We start from the raw sequence: 27,981 nt of genomic DNA on the forward strand, positions 1-27,981 counted from the left end.
TCAAACCGCAAATCTATGTTACCACTTCGCCATTTCCTCAGTACACACATAAATCCCCAATAACGATCAAAAGCAGCTTTCTCCTGAAAGGCCAACAAAGACTTTTTCAAGGACTTCTCATAAAATGGACGAGGATGAATAATGAAATGTGCTGGAATAACAGAGTCAAACACCAGTGAGAGAGAGATTCCTCCACGCAGAGTCACTAAATGAAGGCTTTACTCAGCTGTGTCGGTTAAAACTATCGATCTGACAGCACAGTGTATCTTGTCCGTCAAGTGAGATCAATGTGTGTTTGAAGGCCGATGCTAAAATTTCTTTAATGCGAGTTAGCAGCCCCTCGGGGCAGAGTGGTGCAGCTTTCACTGGAAGGCCTGGATGATGTTGAGTTATGCTAGCTAGTATCAAATAGTCACACAATTTACAGCAGTTACAATGGATTTCAATGGTGAAACCCTCCTGAAACCACTCCTGTAGCGTAATGATGGTTTTTACATTAGAAATAATCACTGTTCACTTTTTATCACTGTTCATTTTCTAATATTATTCTTGAGATTGTTTTTTTTGTTTTTTGTTTTTTGATTCACAAAATGTATTTTTACATTGGCTGTGCATTGCTTAGGTTATCCCATCTGAGGTCAAAGTTCAGTTAAGTTAAACTTTGCATTATTGCTTAGGCTGCTTCCCGTGAGAGTGCGCCACTATCTCCACTGTAAATACAACTCTGTTCTGTGTGCAGTCAAACCGCCTCTTTCACAGGCGTTACCAATGATACTAATTAAGGCTTTGTTCCATTTAGTGTAGCAGAACCTTTCTAGTGAGCCGACATGCACAATAGCAGCACCCTGACTCTGCTTGACCTGAATGGACCGGACCTTTTTCACAGCAGCCATTTTGACATGAAATAATTAAGGGTAAACACAGGTGTTACTAATTAACGTTGTTTAGTTGTTCCTGTTTGTTTGGATATAGGCATTTCAGATTTTGTGAAATGGACCATGTTGGAAATAAGTGTTTTTACTTTAATCCGTTATCTCTTTCTTGTGTCTGATAAAATAAAATCATTCAATCAATGATACTAAATAAAGCTGCCTTCCATTCAGGGTAATGCTATTATACATGTAGGCTCACTGGAACCTCACTGCTACCTGCTTGTGTAACAGCTAAAAAATAAATGTATATATGTTGCTCAGTTTCATTGCTCTTTTCTCACTTTGGCCACGAAGGTTACAAACAGCCGCCTCGTCCTCCAGAGTCTCACTGAGGAAACACTGATCTAATCAAAACTGCCAGTACTCAGTATATCGCTCTAAGGTTAAACAGCAGCTTTATATAAACCCTCAGATGGTTGGACTGCTCCACATTCCCCTCAAACTCTGGGAGTTTTTCACTTCTGCTGAAGGTCTGTGACTTTAAAGCTCTGGTGGCACTCTGTATGTGTGTGTGTGAGTGAGTGTGTGTGTGTGTGTGTGTGTGTGTGTGTGTGTACACATGATCTCAGGGCTGGCCTGAGGAGATTTCAGATTGCAGCCTAATCTGTCTGGGGATCAACTGTCCCCACAACCTCACCACTAGACACCTGTGTGTGTGTGTGTGCCCACCTGCCTGGAAAGCCTCTATAATGTGTGTGTGTATGATAAATCTTTGTGATGAGAGAACGTCTGGCATATCACTTACTGTCACTGCATGTGTGTGTGTGAGTGTGTAAAAGTCAAAGAGAGCAAAATAAGATGTCAGGTGTCCAGTTTGTCAGGCAAAGACAAGGTCACCCTAACAGCTGCTGAGCTCTACAGACAGACAGAGACAGCCTGTCACATATAAATATGGTTATTTGGGAATAACAAACAGTTTGACTGCAATTAAATCTCACTTCAGCACACAGCTCCTCTGTTTCATGGTGGTCTTGTGACCTTGATCAAACTCCTGCGCGATGTGTGTGTCGCGGTGTCATCTTTATCTCTGATGAGAAAAAGGGGGCTGGGAACCTGTCTTGGTTTTCAGCCAGGTTTGGACAGCACAGTGAAAGCAGAGCTGCTTTGTCCTGAGGTGCAGCCTGTACCCTGACTCTGGAATACTGAGGACCCAAGGGCCCTGTGCACACTGGTAATAATGATACAGAGCTGGAAGCACACCTATGGAAGGACCAGACCCTCTGAGTAAGCCGGCAACAAGAAACTACACCAATGAACAATGTGGAGACCTGACGGGAGCTAGCTACATACATAAACACACGGTAGCTTCAAACAGACGCAGACATGCAATTCATTTACTGTTTAATTCAGTCTTTATTCAAAAATGTGTTACAATGGCGTTAATTATCTGTTTCCATTTCAAAATGTGCTGTCTATAAAAGCTGTGACTGTTTGGAGTAGTTCACCTTGTGATGTAAGAGATTTACTGAATACAATATTAAAACATAGTCTTTCGTAATGCATGCTGGGAAACAGCTGTAACACTGTCGCAGGAAATCACTGTAGCATCAATAAATGTTCTCTTAAGGGGCAAACAACATAAAATGTAAACTTAGTTGAAAATGCAGGTATTACTTTGTTAAGCATGTATCAGATTGCTGATGTTATTTGCCCACGTAGCTGCAAAATGTCATTTAAAATCTTCTGAAATTACATTTATATTAAATAATTTAATTATTTAGTCATTTCTTATGACCTCTTTCATATTAATGAGTCACATATGCAGTTACGGGTGTAAATATTTAGTAACAACTCATCTCTATTTAAGTTTGTTTGGATGCAATTTATTTTAATTTAGTGATCCCTTTATCTCCACTTAGTCAACACTTTATGAGATAAGTAGGTTAAGTTTGACCTTACAAAGCGCTGGTGCAACCGGCTCCTGGTTACTGGTGATCACCGGCCAGGTGGTGTTTATTGCGGTGGCATGCATCATCAAAATCACCATAAGTGTCTCCTCAAGCATTACAAATGTGGGCTGAAATCAACCAGATGGGTGAGTTGAGTCACAGGGAGCTGATACGAGCCAGTTAACGTCTAAGATGACTGTTATTCTGGTAGAAAAGCCTGGCAACCCATAAGGTCTGCGGTGCTGCCCTGGCAATCATATCCGAGAGAGAGATGGTGTGTAAGAAGCTTTGGGATATTCTAGACCAGTTACTGACTGCTGAACTTCCAAGACCAGCAGGTTAGCAGGTTTTTCCGAGGTCTCATGCATTGATTGATTCTGCTTCAGCGGTCACAGCAACCTCTTCATGCCTGTGTTTCCTGGCCTGTTGGGCCCTATGGAGCCCTCCCAAGTGTAGGTGTTACCTCTGAGAGATTGTCTCAGGTGGTACATGCTCCTACATCTGCAGAAAATCTGCTTCCCCATTCTGGTCAAGACGTGACACGACAACAAATGCTTTACACACCTTTACTTATAGTGCAGGGAGCAGCTTCAGGGTAGTTTGGCCTCTGTGGTTTTCATTAAGTCATTAAGTTTTCCTTAACTTTTCTTGACAGTACAGGACAGCATTGCTCAGACATATTATTTACCGGTAGGTCTAGCATTGTTTAATGACACTGGTTCATGATGAAGTGAAGTTTAGCTGGTTAGTGTTTATTTGCTGACTTTTCCACTGCGTACCCTAAAATTACTTTGGCCACAGCCCATAAGTAACAGTTCAAATTTACATAAAAATCCTTAAACCATCTTAGAAAGTTTTTGTTGCTCGCACATTTAACATTTCTCTGCATGTAATCACAACAAGAAGACATTTTTCCACTGGGCTTTTGTGAGAATTCTGCTCGCGGCTCTAGAAAAAAATAGACCCCGAAAAGATCGAGTTAGTTCCACATCTGATGTGCTTTGAAGTATCTGTGGAGGTTCTCCTACCAACAGTCCAGTTTCTAACTGAATACAGTATGTCGGCAATTAAAATCTTCCAGGACAACACAGATTATTTCTGAATATATTTGGTCATTTTAATAATTTTTTCAGCTGTTTAACTCATTGGAAAACTAGAATCTGAATTTCCAGGTTTTTCATGTTTTCCAGGACGCGTGGGAACCCTGTGCAGTTTGTAGCATTTGAATAAATCAAGCCTGTAAAGACACACAGCAATTGACCCAATAAAAAATAACATAGCAGTTAAAAAAGTGAAACAAACGATTTTGATCAAATTTTCGGGTTTTTATATGCTATCACTGCATTTGTTGACCAAGCCTGTCACTGTAGCCGGCTAGAGGCTCTTTACATGCTATTCTTCTGTCCATGCACTTCACACACACTGTGTTTAGAACTGAAAAGGTCAGTGATCGAGGACAAGCACTAGTGACTGCTGCTGCTCATGAAGCGACGGCCAGTTGAATGCGAGGACAACCCCTTGACGCGTTCTTTAGCCACTGGGTTTGATATACTGCGAGCGGGTCCCGTGGGAGACTGAGACATCCAAGTTTGTCTAAGAGGGAATTCCCTGGAGATCTCCAGAGGAGCAGAAATTTACTGAAGAAACAGGACATGTGGGCTGCTCTGCATAGGGTGTTGACCCTGACCCACATAACAGCATAATGTTCCTGATCGTTTGACAGCAGTGTTGCAATAAATCTCTGCATATGGATTCCTTTTAGCACTGAAAACTGCTGTATGGTTAAAGATTTCAAATCACAACTAAACCGAAAGAGGACAATGTAGTCGGAGTATGTGTGTATTTCTCTCCTGTATGTAAATGTGGCTGAATCTGTGTTTCTAAAACTATTTATTGTGTGTTAAAGTGTGTACTGTAGTTTTTTTGAGAAAATTTGACACAACTAACAGTTTGGATTTCAGGCCGCCATGACACTTGAACGTGAACGTCATTTTACTGCAGCCAAAGATTAGATTAGAAGTTTTACGGAATGTGTCAAAATAAATGTTTATAGTGTATATGTATATATAAATATATGTGTGTATAAAAGAAGTGTTGTTGCATATTCTCTGCATTTCTTTGATTGCATGTGATTACTGTGTGTATGTATGTGCATGTGATCTCATTATTTCATTTCTCCCAAAACTAATCCAGGATTTTATCTACGTATTTGGCAATAAAACATTTGGTGTGAAAACTACATAAAAAACGTATTTTTGCCTGAACTGACTGAGCTGTGTTGTCCCACCTTCAAACTACAGTGATCAGTATCTGACTGCAGCAAGACAAACTCCAACATTTGTATGCATGGGGACTAAAAGTTAACTTAAACTAATGTTGTTTTAAAAATAGCTGCCAGTTTTTGGTTGATTATCCACATAAAAACAGCCTTTGTAAGGTAGTGTGTAGATATTCAACAATGAGTGAGTTTCTTTGTGTTTGTGTGCATGAAAAAGACAGAGAGAGAGAAGAGAAAGACAGCGTTGGATGATACCCAGTAAGAGGGAATTAAAAATCAATAAGTGCCACAGAGAATCACTCAGAACATTTTAGCTGCAAAACAAAAGAAATAGTGTTGTTCACTATAAAGTAAAAGGGTTCGCTCAGCAGAAGACACTAAATAGTTTCAGGAGAGACGGATCAATATGAGGCCTTAAAGAGTAGACCCTGAGGTCTGGTTTACACTGCTGAAAAATTTGTTTTTATATCTGAAAAAAGGCCAAAATCCACCAAACAAAATATTACACAGCAGAGTAATACAGTTGGAGAGCTCTCTCACAGACAGACACACAAAAACTATAACTATATACTATATATATAACTATAACTAGAAAATGTTTCAGTTTGTCTTTCAGCCAGAAAACATGGTTTGTGACAGAAGGTAGAGACAGATTCCTGCAGTATGAAGTACAGAAGTGAGACGTTTATCTCTCCCTATTTACTATATAATGCACTACATTTACTGTACGCCATTTTATCCGAGTGTGCAAATTGATCCACTGTGTAGAGCACTCAGACACAATGGAATGAGAAATCCATGACGTTCAGACTATTCTATGTGGCAATTACCAGTGTGTGACTCTACAGCTGTCAGTAATGATGAGTGAGAGTCCAAAATCTCAATTTAAAGCTTCGCTATGGGATAAACAGCGTTCAGTTCAACAAGATGGAGATCTGCTCAAACTCTCAGTTTGTTTAAATCCGGGCTGTATTAGATAGATATCGGTACAATATCGGTACAGATATTGTACGGCTGCCTGTGCTCAGACCTTTTCTGTAAGACGTACATTCCAGCAAACACGTTGGTTTTAGCTCTGCTTCCTTAATGCTGCTTACAAGCTTCATTATTAGAAGGTAATTCAGCTCAATTTGTGCGAATTATTTCAGGCTCATTTGTGAACTAGTTTTCATAGTCTTCTTTACAATAACACCTACATGAATTATAATTGCTGACTCATGGACTATTTTTTTCAGATTATTGGACCTTCTCTACAATCTCTCTATGGCCCCCGGGGGTACAAGTCTCAGGCTCAGGTATCAGTACTGTAGTATTATATTCGGTATATTGGTGCAGGAACATCTCGTAGTTACTAATATAATATATAATATAATATTCCTGGCTCCCAACATTTATCATTAGAACTGCAGTGTACTATGTAAACTATCAATTACATCACCAGTAATTACTACAAATAGGCATCTCACACACACACACACACACACACACACCTCACACACACACACTCAGGCAAAAAGGAACTGGAGGCTTTGTCTTACACACAGACTAGTCGTCCCTGTTGGTGTAAATGTGTGGATCCATTAATTATGAAGCAGAGACACACATATGGGGATGTCCTTGAAGAGAAAAACAACCTTTGTTCACAAAAGAGCGAACAGGGCTAAAATGTTGCTCTCTTGTGCAATTTATAAGACAATGGAAATTAATTGGACAATTTGAACCCTGCAGTGAGAAATGTTTTCTCTCCAAAACAGCGTCGAAGGTAGAACAACTATCTGAGGGAGGCTTAGAGTCGGTAGGGGAGGGGGGCACAGGATTACCAACTGAAGTGACAGCGAAGTCATAAATGTGTAAATAAATGCAAGAACAAACGTTTTACTTTGACCAAAATGGACCCAATTTACAGAGAGATTCATCCGCAATCACTGAGTACTCCAGCCAGTCCATCCTCGGGTACCAGGCAGCTGGAGAACAGGCTCATGGGGAAGGTGTGGACGCATGGACAGCGACTCCAACCATTCACCCTCAACCATGAACCTTCACCTTCACACTCAGCTAGCTCAGAAAACTCGCCTACACCTCATGGCAGACTTTTAGTTTCAAAACTTCTTTTATAAAAGCGGGGAGCCGACTTTGCTCTGAAGAGCTGCAAAAACGGAGAGAAATTGATTGAATTGATGATTATATTTGAAGAGCATTAAAATAAAATGTAGAGTGAGCTGAGAGTGGAAGGTGACCGAGGACGTACCACAAACACAAAATCATTGGACCCAACTGTCTTTTGAACAAACTTAAAACACAGCGGCAATGAATAAATTCATGGATGATGAATTCATTTCTAATTAATTACAGTCAAGGCTTCCAAGCTTTGATCAAGTCCCTTATTGTTGCAGAGTCGACTATAAATCAAGGCCACCAGATTTCAGAACATTTTACATTATAGCTTAAAAATATTGAAACAAAATCTTTCATTTTAAATGTAAAGATGTAAAATGAATTCTATACAATAAAAAAGAAGGGCATTAATTTAATAACAACTATTTTCTTCAATCCCTTAAGATGAATGGAGCTACAGTTTGTGTGTGTGTGTGTGTGTGTGTGTGTGAGTCTGTGTAACATGCAGTCACACTATATTCCCTAGCTCTTCAACAGGCCGCAGAGAGAGGAAGAAGGAGCGTGTGGTTTGATACATTCGTTTTTAAAATGGGAGTCACAAAAAGAGGCAACCCTTGGCACCATAAGACGTGAAGCGGTTGTGATCTTTTGAGTCCGGCCTGGTGTGTGTGTGTGTGTGTGTGTTTTAAGGAGCTGCAGTTGCTATCCCCTGTGTGTGGCTGCAGTGTGTTACTTTATATGCCGCTGATTAGTGACTAACTTTAATATTGTGCATTTTAATCACAGAAATTAGCATTATAAACTTGTACTGCATTTTGGAGAGACAATAGTCAGCTAATTGACGGTTTAATTTAAGTGCACTTTAGTGAGTGAGGCAGTGTTTTTCATTGCTTTGGGAAACAGTGATTATAGACTGTGGCATACTGAAGTGTCATTGCAAAAGAACCTTTAAAAGTCCAACTAAGAATGTGTTTCTTTCAGATATATATAAGTTATTCTCTCTACCTTCAGCTCTCATTCTGGTCAATCATTAGAAGTTCTTACATGAAATTCTCAGTTTGACCAGTTTTAATTAAATAAAATGAGTTTGCTCCTGGAGCGCATTCATTAACACGGAAGCTGCTGTTACATGTTGAGCAGAATTTTCACACAATTGTTTTTTTTTTTTTATCTTTATGTTCTCAGTTGAAGTACCATCTGTGGGCCTAAAAGAACATAGGTAGGTGCTAATAAAAAACACATCAGGGGGCAAGAGACAGCACAGGGGTGTTCTAGGCTGCTGTGATTTAGTCAAAGTTCTCTTGTCAAGTGTCTGTGACGGAGCAGATTCAGCCCAGATAAACTGTATCTGAAGGCACTCATGACACATGTAACACCATTTAGCAAAGAGGTTGCTGAGGGAGGGTGTTTATACGCTTGTAAATGTAGGCAAATGTTTCAGTGAGATTCCTTTAACATTAGTCCACTAATTAAATCCATTAATAAGTGTCATAAGTGATAAAAAAGACTGTATGAGTTAGTGTCAATTAAAATGCAAAGTACAGTGAAGAAGTGCTTGTTCTTGTACTTGTGTATCTATTCCTTTTTGGGGCTTTAAAAACTATAATCTGTACCATCATCCTCATTAAACAGTGTATAAACTCTGGCTCTATGTTCTATATGTAGTTGAGTTCTTCATCCATTATCCAAATGTTTCCAACAATGTTCAAGACTCAAAGAGTAATCTGTCATTTTTATTCCAGGTAACGCTGCGTTTCACACCGGTCGGGCCTGTGCGATGGCGTTATATCCCTTTTGTGCCTGCGTCAGCGTTGTGGTTGTCTGGCCTTAGAAGCCTGTCATACTGTCATGGGAGAAGCAGTCATTTTTAAGGTGGAATCTGCTTTATTCAGTGTTTTTAGTGGTTTTAATCAGCGGTCTGTTTGTTTTAGAGAGGAGGAGACCTCTGTGGATAATTGGACTCCCGGTAGAGGTGGTGAAGACAACAACTCTCATGATCGCACGCTGCTTCAAGACATCACCAACCTTTTGTTATTATTTTGATGGGAGAAATTAGTGGCAGAAATTACATATTGTATGTTTAAAGCAAAGTGGTCGTTACTCAGGACACAGAGGACAAAACTATTCAAAGCACACAGTTGAGGATGTTTCTGATTAAAACCATGAAAGAACTGTGGTCAAGGCTACAGACTGACTGAGGGGAATAGTGTGTGTGAGCCTCTGCAACATCCCAGCCAAGTCTATCAGCACCTGGCTCTTTGGAGTCTGCTGGAAGCTGTTTAAAAACTCGTCGAAGCATCAACAAGCTATTTAGTCCACCATCAAAGCGCGTGGTGGGGAATGTGTGTGTGTGTGTGTGTGTGTGTGAATGAGCTGCTGCTTTCTGGCACAGTCAGTCTTGCAAATGTGTCTGCCCACATTAGTGCAGAGGCGTGCTCGTGCATTTAAAAGCGCTGCCATTGTTTCCAATCTGTGGTCAACAAATCGCACAATGCAGAGACCGTATGGAAAATGTTTGACGCTTTAATGGTTCATGTGGCAGACAGTGTGAAGAAATGGGTGTCTGGAGCGGAAAGAGTGTTAATGATTTGAAGCTTTCTCTTTTAATTGTACGTGTGTGAGATTTTCTTTGTGTGGACCAGATAGAAATGTGGAAACTGCTCAGAACGGAGGAGATTTTGATCGAGCAGAGTAAAGTTTGGGTTAAGGTCATGCTGGATTTAAAGGCTTCAGTAAGCTTCAAACAAACTGCGTGTTAGATTGTCAACAGTAAGAAAGCTCCTCCCTCAACACCTTTCACAATATTCTGGCAATTTTACCACCTTAAGCAACCGACGATCAGACAAGCATTTTACGCCCATTATGATCTTATATAGTTGTTTCTTAACGCTATGTGCTGCGTGGCTTGTGTTAGCTGTACAATATCACAGTTTTACTAACTCATTTTATCAAGATCAGTGATTGTCATATTTTACTTATGTCTCATTGCTTCCCTGCATGTCTGTAATGTGTAGCTTGGAGCTTTAATTGAACACCTTTTCGATAATGTTGCATTTTTTGAATATCTCTGTGAAGCATGAGGCTGGAGGAGAAAAGTAACATGTGACAGATAAAGTCCTCAGACTCTTTATGGATTGTAGACTACCTGTTTATGAACTGGATCAAATACACCGTGGATAGCGTTAATGGATGTGAATGTTTTTGTGTTGTTTGTCTGTGTATTGTGTATTGTGCTGAGGGGGCTGTGTTGGTATGTTTATGTACTTATTATATTTCTACTGTGTGATATCATTTGGGATGTTATTTGTGGAAGGTCTGTGTTAGATGGCAGAGGATTAACATGCCATGTTGTAAATTAATGTGTCTGAATAATCTCTTCATTCATCCTGGCAGTTAGCTCCAAATCTGGAACGCTTCACATAAAGAACTGATAATGTGAAAGCATTTCACGAATCAGGAGGCGGTGCATCTGAACACTCAGACAGAGTAGTGGAGTAGTCTTGAAATAACCCCTACAACACATCATTAGTTCCATTTTCATATTGTTAGCTAGAAAATAGTGCCTCACTCATGTCACATTGTTCTCTATGTTATTCTTAATGGCCTTTCTTCCTCAAAAAGCCCACCAACATCATTTCTGGCAACAGTTGAGAACATGCTCACACTGCTGATGGAAGGACGGACCACAAACAGCAAAACACAAGTGTATAAGCAGACCAGCGGGGTCAGAGGGAGGAGAAATCAAACTTAGTTTTCGACTCAAACAAACAAATCCAGAGCGAAAAAGCAGCCAAAACAAACTTGTGTGTGTGTGTTGTGTGTGCCTCTTGCGTGCCTGCACGAACCCGGGAATACTCGTATGCATCGCTTTTAACCTTCATATCCAAACAGCAGCGGAAGTCTCTGGGAGGGCATGCCAGGCAGAGGTCGGGGAGCCGAGCAGTCCCCGAGGACGTTCCTTAAAGTTTACGTTACACCTAAACCACAATGAAGGAAAAAGCTGCTTCTATAGAGGTCTGCTACTGTCAGGTTTCATCCAAATACCAGAAGACAGATGGAACTACTTCACAGAAACACCTCAGCCTCCAGTGTGTGTGTGTGTGGTGTGTGTGTGTGGTGTGTGTTTGTGGCGAGAATCATTTGCATCTGAGAGCTTCATGTCTGCTCGTGTCGATGCACCTCTATGCAACAGATCAGCAATTTCATATTTATCACCCTGTTGTGTGGCTGTGTGCGCTTGCGTCAAACACTCACCAGTTCAGTCTGTTTCTCCTGGCTGAGCTTGCTCTGAGAACACCAGGCGTCTTCTGCGCGGCCCTGGCATTAAAGCCTTCAACTGGGCTCTGCAGACTGGTTGGCTCAGCCAATATTAATCCATACTCACCTAATCACACACACGACACACACACAACACACACACACACACAACACACCACACCACAGAGGAAACATAAATGCCTGTTCAAATTGATCTTCGCGAAGAATGCTCCACAACTAACATGTTCTGTAATGTCACGTAATGTAACTAGGGGAAAGCACCAACCCGACCCAATTTCTTTTCTCAAGTCTAAACTTCTTTCGTTCTTTATATCTGACTGCGTGAAAGCCTCATTGAAGACTTTTTTGTGCAAGGTAACATGGGCTTTCAGGGTTTGAGTGCTACGACTCAGTAATGTAACTGTGAATGAAAACACAGAGTTTCTATAATGACACTGACAAAGAAACTGTCTTATTTAAAGGATGAAAGATTCTTTATACCTCCTCTTATTGTCAAGAATACCCTGGAAAACGCAACAATAAATCTGCCCTAGAAAAGCTATTTTCTATCTGTAACCACAGCCTGATGTAGTTAATGCTTGATGTTATTTGAGCAGTTTATTGAGTCTAAACCTGAAATACTAGAATCCCCACAGCGGGAATAGAGTTCCCCTAACAAAGACACTATTTACGTGTCTGTTTGGCGTAACGCAGTTTGCTAAAGAACAACACGCACCTCAGCCTTTAAGGACATTAACTTATCTCTTTTGGTTGCAAAGAAAACTCAGCGCGCTTGTCTTCAAACAGCAAACTCTCGCTTTCGGGGATGAGAAGCTGCAGACCAAGGTAGAGAAGGATGGGAAGTATTGACAGGCGGACTAATGCGTTTGTGCTTTTGGTTTTTTGAAGCCGTTTTATGCCTTCATTAGAAACAGTAGCAGAGAGATAAGGAATAAGGGAGAGAGAAATACACATACAACAAAGGACCCGGCATCTTAACTCTCCCTGAACAACGCTGGCTTTTCGGTCCTTCACGGGCCGGCACAGGTTTCGTTGATGAAAAATAAAAATTATTTTTATATGAAGCAGGTTATGGTCATTTGATATCAGGTGACTTAAAGATCCCCCTCCCAGACGTTAAAATAAACTAGCAAACAGGCTTTGAGGAATAACGGACTTACATGTAACTGAGTTAATAAGAGAAAAAGGTGTGTTTTTTCTTTAATTATTTATAATATTCAATTATTATGAGTTATTGCTTTTAATTAGTTTGTTTGTGTTGATTTAGTGTTATGCGTACTTGAGTTGATGTATTCTTCTTCCTTCTTAAGTTTTATTCTGTATAATAACTGCGTTGTAGAACGCGAGTACTTTCAATAAAACATACATGATACATTTTTAATTGAAAATATCTTTCCATTTTTTTATAAGGCTCACATTGTTGCTGTTGTTTAATAGAATACATTGGCATCAATACTTCTTATTGACATTTATTTTATCTTGTTTTTTTATTCACATATTTGGGTTGAGGTAATCCAGAATTAACGGAAAGTTAATTGAGTTACATTACTCCTTAATATTGTTATATTTGGATTAGGTTACTGGCTAAAATTTTTTAAAGGCAGGTAATTCAGTAACTGTATTGGATTACATGTTTAACAACAAAGTAACCCTCCAACCCCTGTATACAAATAGTGCTGCTTTGGAACAATAATGCTGTGAAAAACATTGTCCACCATTAAAAATCCTTTAAGAGTCATCTACGCGGCCTTGTATTAAAGTTTTTCCTGCTGGACGCCAAGATGTCTCCTCCCCTTCCACTGTAAACGTCCATCCTCCAGTGTCAGCACTGTAGGAAGTTTCATACTGGACGCAGGATTGACTTCCTTGAACTACAATTTGTCACAAATCATGCTGGTAGGCCCCGCCCCTTAAAATCAGATTTTCAATGAGCACAGAGAAACTTTCCACTTTCAGCAGATGAATGTGAAAACATCCTTCTAGTGTCAGACTCTGCACATTCAAACATCACACTGTAGGAACAAGAACAAACTCTGCACAGACATCATAGCTCAAAAATGAGATAAACCTTAAATAAATGAAGGAAAAGAACAACTTTATTGTTATACAGACGTAGTAGACCTGCATTAAAAATGCTTTTAGTAATATGAGTTGAAACAGAATTCTAATCACACATTTAATGTAATTACGCCTGCGAGAGTAGAACGGGAATAAACTTGGAACTCTATTGAAACTATTAGGGATTGTTACATTATAATGGAGACTTTTCAGGCTCATATATTTTTACTACTACTGACAATGTGTCACAATAACAAGAGATTATGTGGCCTTGGGTACGTCTAAAAAAGAATCTAGTGGTATATCCAGTCTCATTCAAGTGGGCTGAACAAGAGATGTTGTCGCCGGGTAGACATTCTTGCACAAAACAGGTAAAAGCTTTCTGCTGTTAACCAATCAACTGTGACCTTTCATGGTCGACATCTTCCCGCTCCCTCAGCACCGTGGACAAAAATCCCTTCAAAGTAGAGAAATAAAAAGCTGCAAACAGTGCATCTTTCTTTCTTTCTTCCCCCCCCTCAAGCACAGATCAGCAGGTGATGGGCTGACATTTCCAAATCACACAAGAAAACTGTAATTGTGTGTGTTATCAGCGGGTGCTGTGTGAGATTGTGTGTGTGAGAATGCTACCAGGAGTGTGAACATTAATGGCAAATTCTTTACGAGTCAAAGGAGTACACATGCAGGATGTATAGGTGTGTCAAGTTAAGATTGTACAGGTTGTATGGGTGATTTCTGATCAGTACTACATCTGTTTGATCAATTTGTAAATCAGGGACAAATTATTTACCACTGAGAACTGTAAATCTCCAGTGTGTAACATTTAAGAGGATCTATTGGCAGAAATGTAATATAATATTCACAGGTATGTTTTCATTAGTGTATAAATCACCTGAATATAGGAATTATTGTGTTTTTGTTCTACTGAGCACGGCTTTATAACGTCACTTCTGCATTGCGGGTTGACTCCATCATCTACGAATCTTCAAATCTCACGAGAGCGTCTTCAGAGCGTGTTGCTGCCGTACGTTGTTTACTTTATTATTTTGTCCTTAAAAAGGAAACAAATGGTGTGTTTCTCTGCTTAAAATCTCCTCTAACCTCCTCTGACTGACTGTCTTCTGGCCTGGTGCCACATTGTTGATCTAGTATGAAATTTGTATTTTGAAAATCTTTAAGCTATTTCTCTGTCTGACTTCCTGCCAGTGCGATCTGCTCTGTGCTGCAACCTGGAATTGGAACCGCTCAGTAACACTCAATAATTGAGTCAAGATAGCCTAATATTGCTGTCTGACATAACTTCAGACCATAGCCTAATCTATCTATCTATCTATCGTACTCTCGGCCTGTTAGCGAGCCACTTGCCTCTGATGAGTAATGCCTCTCTGACACACACATGCTCTGGAGGAGTGTGTGGAAGTGTGTGTGCTGTGAGGCACCATTAGCACCCTCCCTGTGGCCATGCAGGTTTCAGAGGACCATGATGGAGGAAGATGAGTCTGTGTGTGTGTGTGTATGTATGTGTGTGGCTGTAAGTGTGTTAAAGCACTTAACACATCAGTTTCACTCCTTATTCTCTGTTGTGAGCTTTTCTTTTTTTCTGCCTTCAGAGATTCAGTCGTAGGAAGATATGGAACCAAAATTAAAAATACAAATTACAACTTTTACAAAGACTAATTAAAAAGTTACATGAGAGCAAACTGCAGGCTTGATTTATACATGTTATAAAATATATACTTTTTTCCAATGCAATAATACTTCCAGCCTTTTGTTGCGTTTGTTGGATGAGGGAACCTTGTGCAGCCACGTATAAATTGAAATACTTTTAATAATCAGTAGAAGTATTTCAGACAACCAACAAAAAATGTCAATGTCAAGTCTCTGTGTTAAGAAAAATAGGTTCATATATTTCATTTTTAATGGTTTTCAGTGTAATTGAAAGCATTAAATAATATATACAGTATATATCCACACAGCAGTACACACAGTTAATATATCAACTGCACCAAGGTCATAAAGAGTCTTTTGTCAGTTAATAATATATTGAATATTACTTTACAATGAACTGTACTTTACAATGTTTTGTTGTCGTTTTTGCTTTAAAAACTTCTAAAACGATTATTTAATCAGCAAAATATCGGCAGATTAATTTCCAGGTGACAGATAATTTCAGGTCTACGCTATTATCTAAAAAGTCACTGCATGCTGTAACACTGAGATTTTACCATCAGAGGAGCCAAGGGGGAAAAACAACCCAAAAGCACACACGTGCATATGAACAGTGGTGTCCACATACTTTTGACCACATAATAAGAATGTAAAGATATACACAAATATGTAAAGATTCAAATAGGTGAGATAAAAAATGAATTGTGATATCAGTTATCAAGGTATCAAAAGACTTCACAAAAGGAATTATCTTTTGCACAAGAGCATTTTATAATTTGATAAAGAACATTCGCATTCGGTCTGAGAAAATCTTCTTGTTATAATTTGTCTTCAATCTTATTTTGTTAAAAAAAAGTTATTAGAGAATTGGTTCATGAATTGTATTGAATCGGGAGTTATTCATTATATCCCGACAAAGGATACATGATAATTATTGGGGCCAATGATCGGAAGTTCAGATTACTATAAATTATCCTGATACTTAAATTACAGCCAATAAATCATTTTATTTATAATAATCATTTATGATTCATGAAGCACCGCATAAACTACAGGTTGTAAAATTCTTTTTTAACATACAAAAATGCAAAATTATGGGTTAATGATATTGGCCACGACAAGCAGGTAATTATCGGTTCTCATATTGACTGAAAAAAAAGTCCATATGATGCGTCCCTAATCCACATAGTGACTGTGGACGGGCAGTGAACGCAGCAGTGAGAGAGATCTGTTGTTCTGTAGGAAACGAAGCGTCACTAACACCTTCTTCAGCAACCTCTTCACTTTTCCTTCTCATAATCTATCACGTGAACTGTATCGTATGGATTAAACCACAAGGCTTCAGTTTTATTCAGCATGGCAGGCTCCAGTCTGCGTATAGAGATCCACTGATGACCGCAGACACACTGTTCACACTCACACATGATGGAAAATAAACTTGTGAGGTTGCCCTCAGTGCAGGCAGCCAGAAATCAATAATTCTGAATACACGCCACTTAACTCTCGCCCGCTCTGCCTCTAACTCGCGCTCTATCTCTCCCCTTCCAGAAAAGAGGAGAAGTGAAGAAGACGAACAGGCGAGTCAAAGTCACCTCCGCCTCCACCCCCTTACCCCCAGCCACGCCGAACGCTTCCAAGTCCTCCCTGTTTCCAGAGATAGCGACAGGCACCGAACAACATCGGGGCAGGAAATCGGAGATGTGACGACGTCTTCTGCTGCTGAATTATTGAACACTACAAAAGGTAGCTAAACCAACACTTAAATGCACAAGCACACGGTAATATGGAATTTCATGCAGGGTTACTGATGATGACTTTGATAAGAAATGGCCCAGACAGCATTTTTATGAACTCTCTCTTTCTGTCTCAGCATTAGTATTACAGGACTGCTCTGGTGCCTTTTACCAGTGGACATAGAGAAAGGTTTCCCATCCAGAAAAACAACTGCTGACAGAAATCCAGGAAATCCTGCGTAATGTCGAGTGCTGCAGATATCCATTGGAAAAAGACGAAGGCGCTCCTTCTATAGCTGAATCGATGCCATACATGTATTCTTTAAGCATGGGGAACCGAACAGACCAACACATATCGACTGTAGGTCTTCATCAGGGTCAGGGCTGCTCACTTTATTTCTGGAAAGAGAAATCTCAGTCATAACTCCTTGACATGCTCAAAAGTATTCATCCTCCCTGTGTGTTCAGTACAGACAGGAAGCAAGAACTGCAGTTTCCATATATAAGTCTACAGGGTTGTCTCTTGAAATCCTGCATATTAAAAGGACCAGTGTGAAAGATTTAGTGGCATCTAGTGGTGACACTGCAGATTGAGACCTGAAACCCCATGACTCAACCTAGCTCGAAGGAGAAACTACGGTAGCCGCAAAAACTTTTTAAGGTCTAGTCAGAGCACAAAGTGGCAAATCAAAGTTTGCCAGCTGCTTGTTGACGTGAAACGACAACTCGCTGGGCTGGATGGTCGACTAAATGGAACTGAACTTTGATTAGTATCGCTGTGTTTACCCTACTATTTTATGTCAATATGGCCACTGTGAAACAGGTCTATTGTCTAGAAACTGTGCCTTCTTTGTGGGGAGCAGTTTGTACATATATGGTGCAACAAGCTAATAAGTTACAGTAGCTTCCTCCATTTCAGACCCCCCTCCCCCAGAGGTTAGCACTGTGAGGACAGCCAAAATTCATAACAGTTCAACTCAACAGGAAACAGATTCATGTGGATTTACTTTCCCCCGCTAACGAACCCACTGATCGCTGCAGTTCCAGTGACACAGTGCTGTTGAATGCTGGTCTGACCAGGCCTTAATGTTCGCATACAGTTGGTCTGAACTCCATGGCTGTTTGCTACCTTGTGAATTTAGGATTTAAGCGATTTAGTGAGATCTCATTAAAAAACACCAAAGTGCTCTGTTTTTATATGTATCATCATTGTTGTCTTTAGGTCATACAATACTGATGCTGCCAATACTCAGCTTTCCCCTGTTCACTCTTGATTTTTCTGCAATCACATGATGATCATTACTCATTATCGATGGATGGGAAACACAGATGGTGAAGCCCAAGGCTTGAGATCGAAGGCTGTGCTCTTGTTGGCTGTAGAATGATTTATACCCAGTCAGTATTTATATACAGCTTGTATGTGTATGTGTGTGTGTGTGTGTGTGTGTGTGTGTGTGCACGCTTTGCCTCCAGACAGACCAGTTCGTCAGTGAGGAATGAAAGGCCCGGGATGTCATCAGTTCCTATATTGATTTTCCTGCTCAAATGCTTAATTGAAGTTGTTGGGGTATACATAATTGAAGTTCTCTCAATCACTCTCTCTATCTCTCTCTCTCTCTCTCTCTCTCTCTTTCTCTCTCTCCTTTTCTCAAACATTAAAAAGAGAAAAGCCATACCTCTTCCTCCTCTCCAGCCTTTTTCTCATTTCTTTTCAAGAGACAAGTGTTAATGGGGAGGCCTGTGGCTATGCAGTTTTGATGGAGTGGTGTGTGTGTGTGTGTGTGTGTGTAAAAATATAAGACTGTGTGTGTAGTTTCTTTTCTTTGGTCTGTTACACAGAACCATCGCGAAAGTCGCTGTTCAAAAAACACAATAAATACTCTGCAGGTGATTGGATGAACTATCTGTCTATCACCCTATTTCACAGGTGAACTTCAGCCAATCAGATCCATGAACCATATAATGTAGTCAAACTCTTCAAACTCAGTCGGGGGGAAGAGCAAAAACATCTTTTCCTTCGAGAAAAGCCTTCAGCGCCGTCCTTTCCTCTTCCTTCAGTGAAGAAATACTCTCCAGTCCTGATAAATCTGATGCTAGCAGCAGCTACACTAACAGCTTTAGCAGCCGCCACTGTTGTTCTCGAGCAAACACACCTAATGTTGAACCACGCCTGAAGATCATGGCGTAGCTGCTAGTTCTTCAGAGGACGGTCCGTAATCGCTGTGGTTCGGACACAAGTGCATAGCTTGAAGCCTGGCAAGATGGATTCTCACATGATTTTGTGATCTAACGACTCCAGCTGCCTCGCGAGGTTAGAAAATAAAAGCCCACAGGAAGAGACGAAGAAAGACATTAAGGTTATTTTTATTGACCGGAAAACTAGCCAATGCATTGTCTGTCAGCAAGCTTGTTAGTTCAGGACGTGCTAATGCGATACTTTAGCTTCCTCAGTTTTGCACTCTTTGAACTTTGCAGCTAAGCTAACTGACAGCTAGCTATAGCTTTATATTTACCCTACAGACATGAGAGTGGTTTTGATCTTTGATCATCTAATTCTCGGCAAGAAAGCAAATACATTTATTTCCCAAAATGCTGAATCATTCTCCAACCATGGGCCTGTGGCAGTGCTGTTAATTTGTGTTTTCTTCTGTCTCTATTGTAAATATATAATAATATATACAGTGCCTCACATCTCAAAAAGACAGATATGGATCCTCCAGCTGCTACAGGGAAGGTCATTTTTTCTTCATGTCCTGACATCCCTCATGTTTTTTAATTTTTGTATCATCTTGATATTTAAAAACGTCCAATTTCTCCCATTAATGGCTCGCTGTGTGCTGATAACCAATAGGAGCAAATTAGATCTGCACATCTTCTTTATTTTGTCTTGGTACTGACCTCCTGTTACTCTAATTCATTACTGAGAGAGAAAAAACTGCCACGATGATTACAAGCCTGGGTGGCTGTTGTTGCCATGGTTCTCATTGATTCATTTCATACCAAAGATGGTGAAAAATCACTCTTTCTCCCCAAAAGCAGCATTTAACTATCAGATATACCAGCTTTTTACCTAATGTTGGATTTTAGCCAGCGTTTGTCACGCAGGCTCCTCTCTGAACCATCAACTCTGTGATTAATGGCCGACCCGCTCCATCTCTACACCAGCTGCGTAAATCTATAAATGTCATTAGCCCTCAAATATTCAGCCTATAGAAACATCTCTTGTAAATATCAAAACAACAATACAGAATGAATGTGGCTTTGATAATTACTCTGCCATCAAGGCAGCACCCTTAAGCAACAAAAGATCAATTATTGCAGCGTGATTGAATGAAGAATGAATCTTCATTGTTTTTTTCTCTTTCTTTGGGGTAAAGAGTGCACTCAGGACCAGATTAATTGCTCCAAGTGTTAATTTGCTGCCCGCCCCCTGAATGCCACGTGTCTCCATTGATTAAGATTAGCCTGTGTTCTGTTGCTGCTCTTTGTTCATTTAACAGGGTAATTGATGGGGCTGGTTGTTTCTCCTCTGTCCTCCATTCCCTCTCATCCTTCCTTTTTATTTTTTTTTGTTGCCTCTTTCCTTCTCTCCTAAACACTCCTGTTTGCCAGTGGCCTGCCTCCTAAATCATGCTGTTTGCAAGCTGTCTCCTCGGGTGAGAGTGTGTGCGGATGTGTTTGTGTGTACGGCCTCTGCACACACAGCTCTGAGTACCCATTTCACACGCTAACATTACTGCCTGCCAGTATTTGGTTTGGTTTATTAATCCTGGCTGTTATATAGGTCAATATAACATGTTACAAATAGGAAAATAATAAGGTGCTGGTGTTCCCTGCAGAGCTCCAGCAGCCTTGTACTGTTTTTGATTTGTGTAGATGTGTCCTGTAATTTCATGTAGGATGAGACGCGCTCAGGTGGGTGCTGAGAGGATGTCAGCTTCTGTCACATGTGCCCTTTTCAAATGTGAACAGCAGCAGTATAGAGGCATCGCTGACACTGATCATTTAAAGGAAGGAGGTTACTAGTCTGATGGCTAATTTCACTATTTGCACGAGCAGTTGCCACACCAGTATTTAAAACAGGGAAATTTCAACTATAGCGAATCTTGACCTGCAAATGTGCTTTGTTGACCAATACCAAGCCGCCTTAACAGTGCTGACCTTCGAGGGGACGGAGAGTCAAAGATTCCAAAATGGATGAGACTATAATTCGTTATTAACTGTGTTGCACCATCCATTTTTATTTCAACCTCCTGTTCCAGAGTTTTACATGCATCACAAAGGTTTGTAGACAGTTATGAGACAGGAGTCTTATGGCTTTTGAATAAACTAATAAAAGCTAAGCTAACTAACTGCTCCAACAACAAAATGGTTCACAGTTGGTTGCAGTTTACAATGGTTTACTACTCAGTTAGTTATTGTTGGATTAGTTGACTAGTTCTAATCATTCACTCATTCATGCTGTGGCCACGGCTTTGCCACCATTGTTTATTTTAACACTAACTACATTTTGAAATTCTACAATGGTTTGTTTTCATGGAAGTACAATGCTGCCATTGCGTTCAATTATAAATCATTTGCTGCTGCCCGGGGGACTGTGACAGCCCTGAAATTACATTAAGAAAGAAGGAGGTTTTGTCTGAAACTAGAGTATAAGAGTAAAAGAGTTTGGAAGGCCAGAAATGGAGTTGATTTATCTGATAGTATCAAACCATTTGTTGTTGTTTCTGTGTTATTTTATAGTCACAAACTAAACCTGCTTTGTGTTTCATGTCAATAAAGCTTCTTCGAGTGATCTAAACCAAGACAGTGTAACAGCAGAGCAAGATTAAAACAGACAGCTCTTACACTGAAGACAGAACCTATGTTCAGTCCATTACAGTTAGCTTAGCAGGCCTATTTATCAGCAGGCTCGACCACATAGAAAACCCAGAGCGTTGCCCTGAACCTCAGACAGCTCCGCAGCAGTGTGATTAATGGAGCAGGCCACGATACTCGTGCATCAAACAGACATGGAAAATGTCTGAGAGGTTCTGCAACATGCTCAGCTCTGACATATAAGGTCCGTCACCGCTGTCTCAGTTTTCACTGTATTGTTTCCTGGGCTGCACAGTTGACTTCTCTTAAGGTTAAGCAACTAAAATACACTTTGGAAAGTGTGTCGTTACAGTTGATAAAATGACAAACATTCACTCATGACAGGAGTTCTGATCCCCAGCATGAAAGTCAAGCAAACTACACACACCACTTGCCACCTCCCACATAAAGGACACACTACCTTCTGCACTGGCACTGAATGTTCACATCGGGTGTAAATCACCCATAAGGGCAGTAGTGGAGGAAGTACTTTTGAAATGAAAGTAGCAATACCACAGTGTAAAAATACACTAGAAACATACTACAAAATCTACTAAAAGCAGTTTTTAACTGGTTCTGAAACTCTTAATTTAATACTGGTGCCTCTATATGACCTACATAAGCACACAAGACCATCAGTCAGAAGACAGGCTTTATAGTTATTCTTAATGCCTGCCACTGGGTCGGATTCAGTCTGATTCCCCTTGAAATCAATGAAACAAATCCTCCTACATGTTACACACTGAACCTTTAAGCTTAATTTTATAACAACTAGTGTAAATTGTTGTTCATGAAGTCGGAGATGTGGAAAGTCAAATGTTTGAAATCTCTCGTTTCAGAGCGTGTTGCCTGCCATGCGTTCTTTACTTGTGTATTTTGTCCGTGAAAGGATACAGAACGGTGTGTTCCTCTGACTGACTGACGTCTGGTGCCTCAATGTTGACAAAGCATGAAATCTAATCTGGAGTCTGCACGTGGTGTTTTATTTTGAAATTAACTGGATTCTCTATGCTGTTTCTATGTCTGACTTCCTGCCAGTGAGATCTGCTTGATGCCAAGTGGGTCACCAGAAATAGACCAGATGTGCGAGACACTTTTGGGACCCGAATTTTGAGCCCTGCCTAGATTGGGCACGATCAGCTTCGGTAACCGCAGTGGAGCCAGAACGCGTCGCTGCTGCGCCCGGTGAAATTTGGAGGTTAGATCTCCCGTGGCGGACACACGTCTGATCCGACTATACTCAACAGACTCAACACTGAGCTGGTGATCTGTTTAGCTTTTTTGTTAAACAAGTTGTTACATAATGTTCCTGATGCAAGCAGAAGATCGGTGTTACTATTCTCTCTGATTTCAACAAACAGGACTTTCTGTTCCCTGTCTTGTTCACCAGAGATCCAGATTTGAACAAACAAAAACATTTTCATTTATACTGCATTAAACTCAATAATACATCAAATACAGGCACAAATTCATCTAAGTTGTACCTCTGATCTCTCGCAAACCACCTTTGAAGCAACAGGGCGACCGGAGGAACAACAAAGCATACCCAGTGCATTTCCTGTTCACATTAGGATACACAAATAAGAAAAAAGGGGCAGATTGTAAAACTAATAAGCTTTTTTACTATCAAATGACAAATGACACGAGCAAAGCAGCGATCTGTATTTTTGTGGGAGCATGAAATCAGAGACAACAACAGGTGTGTGAGTGTAATCACGATAAATAAAGTTGGGTCATAATGAGCATATGAAACACATTTTAACACCAGATGGAAATGAGCTAACAGTGAAGAATGGAGAATAGATTGCATCAATCACAGAGTAAATATCATGCTGATGGGAAGTGCCATGTTTGAGTATGTGGAGAAAAGGAGGCTTACAGGGAGAAGAGGAGGAGGAGGAGGAGAATATATTAGAGATAAGACCTGAGGGTGGATGACCAAGGTTGGAGGGCTCGTAGAGGCAAGGGTGGGCTGAGTGGTCAGGTACAGCACATTAGTCACATTTCCAGTGAGCCATGGCGGCACACACTTAGTTCTGTGACACCCGCTGTGTTAGGGCAACAGACAGTTACCCCAGGGAGAAACCACCACTGCACATAAAGGTTGGACGCTGTGCAGAGAGTGTGGTGCTCTTCCTGTAACCCCTGATCTGAATTTGAGCCATTTAAGAATCACAATGTGCAAGCAATGACTTCAACAAGCCGCTGTAAGAAACGGTCTCAGCTCTTCTTTTGTAGTACTTGATGCACGGACATCAGCTCAGGCAGGCTTTCTTGTCATTTTTCATTTATTTATGAGCTCTGCTACATTTCCATTGCCTTGTGAGGGAAAAAAAAAAGAGTCTGAATCTGAGAAGCGCACAGGCCAGATACTGAATATTTTAAGCCACAGTACACAAAAAAGTTTTCAGCAACCACAAGAGAATATGATATGTTTTGATTCTCCTCTCAGCAGAGCGACTGGTACTTCTTCAGGAAAACAAAAGATTGTATGTCAGTAGTCTGAATAAACACAACCTATTCACACATTTCAGGATAAAAGAAGCATTTTATGACACTCCCACTCAGATAATTACAGATCCAATATCTAATCTTTCTCCCGTGTTTGAAGGGTGGGTTCGAAAAGCCCTGGTGGACACACATCTTGCACTTTTCTCAGCATATAAACTGGGATGCTCTATGTTTTTGATAAATTCAGACTAGGGATGGGAATTGAGAACTGGTTCCAGTTGAGAAGCAGTTCTAAATTGTCCGATCCATTGCAAATTTATTCCCCCGATGCATTTTATTTCTGACAGCTGCGCATTGCAAAATAATGACGTCAAACTCAGGCGTGCGGCGCTGCTGGAAACCAGAAGGCGTCATGGTGAGAAGGAGAAACGGTCCAAAGCGTGGCCTCATTTCACCAAGAAACCCAAACCACTAGAACTGTACTCTGTTTCTACTCAGACTCAGAGATAACAGGACAGTCGATGCTCTTGGCCAACTTTTCCACACAGAAAATTCAGGAATCAAACGGAATTGATAAAGAACTGATAATGGCAATGTCAATGTTAGATCAGAGGTGGTGCTCCCAAATCTAATATGAAAAGTGTTGATTTGCAAGCTTAGTTTAACTGTAAGTGAACTGTTTGACAAAGACTGGCTGAGAATCATCAAATATGATGATGTTCATTATCAGACTATCAAACTATTTTTGTTATAAATGGTTAAAACCTGAATTTTCATGTTTTCCAGGACCATGTTAACCATGCAATAATTTCATAAAGGCTAATTTACAACAACATACAGATACTGTTTCAATTGAATTTATGAATGAATCTCTGTCAAAATCGCACAGAAACAGCTGCGACTCTCTCTTTAAACCAAGAAAGAAGGAAGAAACCAATCTAAGTGGCATATGGACAGCACTATGGACAGCGCCGCCCTATACTCACATGTATCTTGGCCAATGAGTTTGTTGGTTTTGCAATTTTTCTATAGACACATAAAGCTTTAACAGAGCAGGCCTACTTCTTGTGTTCCTTCTCTCAACCAGCAGGGTTTATTCTAACAACTAAACTTCTAAGGAACATGTCATTTAGTGGCTTAAGTCAGTACATTTAAAATGAAGTAGTTGCATTCAGAAGTCTGTTGTATCCACTCAACAGTCAGGTGGCTGAGCTGTGTGTTTAGCCTCAGGCTAACAACAGTACGAGCCACAAGCCAAGCTGTCTGCATGCAAAAGTATTTAAGGACAACGCTGAGTAAAACACAAAAATAACATCAACTTGCCCTGGGCAGTTTAATGCTGTAAGCACACGTTGGTAGCCTATGCCTTTGAGTTGTGTATAAATATATTTGTCAGTGTGTGTGTGCCTCAGGCTTTGCTGGCAGACTCCCTGGTCTTTGATATGCCTGCCATTTACCAGGGGAGAACCTTAATATTCCAACAGTAGCACACACACACACACACACACACACACATACACCTTTAGACACACATGTGATCACGTACACAGGCGGTTGGCGGCGGGTGGCCTGTTCATATGCTGCCTCTAGCTTCAACAGTGACGGTGTCCCACAGGGCCAGACAGGGAGGGAATCACATTCTCTGGAAACACACCGGCAAACACAAATCAGTGTCTCAGCATCACGTTCATAAGCACTTTTATTTCACTTAAAAACCGTGCTGTACAATGTTCACTGCAGCTGGAATACGCTATTCCCATTTAATGCTGGAATCTGTGTCCTCATCTCACAATGTTAAATACGTGCTGACACTCCTTTTCTCTCCTAGGTTCACTGACACTGAGGTTGTAAGGGTGGACTGTTGGACCTGACTACATGAGATTGATCATTCCCTGTCTCATTCAGGTGTTTCTGAGAAGTCAGTGAATTTGGACAAAGGCTGAGTTTACAGGTTAGGATGTGGCTACAAAGGCTGTCAGCGGTCAGCGACCTTTACTATCAGAAGAGCAATTATGGGCCAAAAAATAGTAAAATAAAAATCTGTCTGCAGCCGCAAAACACATTTGAGCTTTATAATTTCTCACTAAGTAAGTCAGCAGCGATGGTGATAAAAGGCACATAAATCTGTCCACACTGTTACATTCTCTGTTTTCATGAGACTTTCTTTTGATTTGGAATTTGGAATCCATAACTAGCCTAGTTAGGGAGACTCAAGACTAGAAGCCGCCACTACTGAGGTTCAGCAATATGTAGAGGTAATGGCGTAACATACAACGCACATTTTACATTTTATTCAGTGTGTAATGGCACATTTTTACAGCCGGAGAATGTAAGAATCACTTTAAGCCTACAACAGTGATAAATTAAAATGTTACAAAATAACTGTCATTCATTTCCATATCATTTTTTGTTAAAGCCACAGGGAGCCACGGGAGAGCGGAAAATTAAGTTTGCTGTGTGTGTGTCTTCTAATTCAGTGCTCTAAATCTGACACTTGAAAACAAGAATCTCCCCATCCACCAGCACAGGCACAAACATTCATCTAGAAACATCATAAAATATTTGATTTATCATCCACAACAACAACCTCATCACAAACAGCGTCTCATCTTCCACCGAGTCAGCCTCTGTCTCACTCTGAAGTCTCCGGATACTGCAACGTGGTCAGCGGCCTACCGCTCTAGCGCCATTTCTGGGCACACCCGCTGTCAAAGTCAGGTGACGACGTAGCATGAGGAGCGAGATAGTCCACAAAAGGAGGCGGTGGAGTGGATGGATTACTCAAACAAGCACAGGACATTAACCCAGGAGACTGATGTTCAAGTCTTGTGTGAAACCAAAGCAAATATTATTTTAAGTAACAAACGCAAGGTACGTCAGGTACGCTACGTAAGCTACATTTGATTCATGTACATAAGTGCCTAATGCCAATCAAGTAGTTTTGTTTTTAACCAAACCAACGTTTCAAGTTATTGTTGCTAACCTGACCGCAGAGCCCTCCGCGTACAGAAACGCTGGGAGAGGGGTACCTACGGGGTCATATTTTGAAGCGTAGGGACCAAAGACAATGATCTGCATAAGAAGTCAAGATTGACTGGGCTTCATCAAACATACGTACATAATCACACGTCCATCATATACAGTGCACACACACTCACTGTGTACATTAGAGGCTGTTTAAACAAGGGCCAAAGTAATGCAAGGGATGCAACATTTCTGACTGGAGGCTCACAAGGTGACACTCGTATAGCACCGCACCCCCAAAGTGAAGGACACAGGTTTATATCACAGTTAGAAGTCACTGCTTACTGATCGGAGTGTCTGACAGGTAAAACACAGGACTCATACAGGCTGATGAGCTGACTGTCAATCTCCATTTGGCCCAATACTAAAATGTCCAAATAAACATGTTTACAGCCTGGTACATCATTTCTGTAGCTAATTTCCACGTTCATGACAATTACATTCAAACTAATTTATGAATTATTATATAACTCACCCATTTAAATTCTATAAATACTTAAAGTTCTGCATAATTAAAGGTCCAGTGTGCAACATTTAGGAGTTTCTCCCACACACTTCACAGCCTGTTCTCATTCCCAGGCTGTCAAATACAGACACGAGTGGTTTTCAGTTAGTAGCAATCTTCCGCTTCACCACTAGTTGCCTCTAAATCCTGCACACTCGTCCTTTAAGGAAGGCTGCTTTGAGTGACAGGTGGG

The 27,981-nt window shown here is 40.6% G+C and overlaps 1 protein-coding gene across 2 annotated transcripts in view; it reads right to left on the minus strand.

Moving 5' to 3' along the window:
- LOC118340238 (exostosin-1) overlaps positions 1-27,981 on the minus strand; it is a 210,137-nt gene that overhangs the window by 56,753 nt on the left and 125,403 nt on the right. The window lies entirely within an intron of this gene.

The sequence above is a fragment of the Morone saxatilis genome, unplaced genomic scaffold (genome assembly GCF_004916995.1).
Source record: "Morone saxatilis isolate NCDOM2014 unplaced genomic scaffold, NCSU_SB_2.0 Contig7, whole genome shotgun sequence".
In the NCBI taxonomy this organism is placed as follows: Eukaryota; Metazoa; Chordata; class Actinopteri; family Moronidae; genus Morone; species Morone saxatilis.